This window comes from Phaethon lepturus, unplaced genomic scaffold (assembly GCF_000687285.1).
Source record: "Phaethon lepturus isolate BGI_N335 unplaced genomic scaffold, ASM68728v1 scaffold45494, whole genome shotgun sequence".
Lineage (NCBI taxonomy): Eukaryota > Metazoa > Chordata > Aves > Phaethontiformes > Phaethontidae > Phaethon > Phaethon lepturus.
This window is the reverse complement of record NW_010534871.1, coordinates 27,555-29,719: the sequence shown is the minus strand read 5'-3', so window position 1 is coordinate 29,719 and position 2,165 is coordinate 27,555. Positions and strand designations below refer to the sequence as shown.

General features: G+C 47.6%; 1 protein-coding gene across 1 annotated transcript in view; it reads left to right on the top strand.

Annotated features, from left to right (window-relative positions):
- Window positions 1-2,165, top strand: part of ANTXR2 (anthrax toxin receptor 2) — a 72,136-nt gene that overhangs the window by 54,238 nt on the left and 15,733 nt on the right. The gene's annotated exons all lie outside the window — the stretch shown is intronic.

Genomic DNA, 2,165 nt, shown 5'->3' with positions numbered 1-2,165 from the left:
GGACCGGGGGGGCGGGTGCTACAGCCAAGATTTTTTTCTGCAGTTACATAAAATAATTCCCTTAATTCTTCCCATTAAGGTGGCAAACAGCTCTATGTTAGGAAGATCTTTTTTTGCAGGATCCCACATAAGCGAAGTATTGCTGTACGTATCATCCGAGACTACCAAATAACACACGAAAGCCGTCTCTTATGTGGCGGGCTTGGAGGTTTACCTCTGGTTTCTGATGTTGGCTCTGTTATAAGGCTTTCTCCTTCTCGCTGCTGCACCTGCTTGCTAGCCGCTTCACGGGCTGCTGATTTAGACCATATGCAGAACTAGACGTAGAGGGAAAGCCCTAGCATTCTCCTCCTCTCCCAGGCTACCTCAGCTGGCTCTGAATTGCTTTTTGTAAATCTATTTTGTGAATTTATTGTAAATATATTATCTGAATTGTATTTTGCTAAATATATTGCAACAAATTAGCACAGCGTGCAGCTGCGGCTTTCAAAATACTGGGAAGCTTCCACGCCATCAGAGACCTGCTCGCTACAAATACAGTCGTGTCCCGAGAGCCAGGTGGGACACAGTCACCCGGGGTCCCACGCCAGCACACTTACACTGAGCAGGATTGGTGGGAGCAGGCTGAAGCCCCACAGGCAGAACCTGAGGACTTAAGCCTGGGCATGGAAGGTGGTTATAATCCTACAGGAAGATACTAAGGCTACGTACCTTCAGATACCTAACTTGGTGCCTGAATAAGGAGTGTAGGCTCTCAACGCTGTTAATTAAGGGGGACAGTCTTTGTCACAGCGCAGGCTGGAGTACCTAAGTCAAGCTTAGGGTTAAAGTAACGTGAAGATCCTGCTATGTTTTTATCACAGGCTTATAGAAAAAGAGCTGAAAAGAGCTTCTAGGATAAACCACATGCCTATGCCGTCAATAACTTTTCTAACTTAATACATAAAATTTCTAACCTTACATTTATGTTCTCCCTTAATTTCTTCAGTCTGCTGTATTACGCAGGCAGGACAGTTAAAATTTTTGCAGTTAGGCACAAGACCACTCTGTAGGGATGGAGGTTTCGAAAAGTGCCACACGTGGATACCGTGTTTCTTTAAATGTGTCTCATTTAAAGTGTGACTTCAGTGCGGCTTTCCTGTCAGGCATAGAAGCGTACGGAACAGTACCTTCTGCTCATCAGCATGTGTTTTTCCAAGAGGATTTTTATCACTTGTAGGTAATTCACCTAAAAGAGAAAAAATGACATTTTTCTTCTATTTGTTTAAAAACTAAATACTCGGTAACTGTAGAAATCAGGGTCATCGCCTGCAGTTCAGTTTCAGGAAGAAAGCCTGACGGATGTGAGAGCCGAAGAAACATACACTGCCCCAAATCACGTTTCTCTGTTTAAGGGTCTCTTTATCATTCGGAAGCATTTCAACCTTAGACCAAAGCACACTGAATCAGCCTCTCGGCGTGATAACGTAAGGACAGTACAGTCACAGGAGGATGCTGCAGACTAACAGTAGCCCGCTTTTCTCTGCTCAGAGAAAGCAGCACATGCTAAGTCTGTCCCCACACCCCCTTAAAAATAGCTAAGATTGCAGCCATAAGTAAAACCAAAGCACTGACGCAAAGCAGATCATACCAAATTGCTGGGTACGACCGTCTTCCCTCTGCTGTACTCCAACACTGCTTCCCTGTGGGAAACATTTTCACAAACGGGAGACAGAATCACGAAACCACAGAACGGTGTGGGTGCAAAGGACCACGTAAGCCCATCGAGTCCAGCCCCCTGCCATGAGCAGGGACATCTTCAACTCGATCAGGTCGCTCAGAGCCCCGTCCAACCTGACCTGGGGTGTTTCCAGGGATGGGGCATCTGCCACCTCTCTGGGTGACCCGGGCCAGGGCTTGACCACACTCGTCGTGAAACGTTTCTTCCTTAGATCTGGTCTAAATCTGCCCTCTTTTACTTTAAAACCGTTACCTCTTTTCCTATCTCAACAGGCCCTGCTAAAAAGCCTGTCCCCATCTTTCCTACAGCCCCCCTCAGCCCTGGCAGCTGCAGTACGGTCTCCCCGGAGCCTTCTCTGCTCAGGCTGAGCCCCCCCAGCTCTCCCAGCCTGTCCTCCCAGCAGAGCTGTTCCGGCCCTCGGAGCCTTGCTGTGGCCTACTATGGC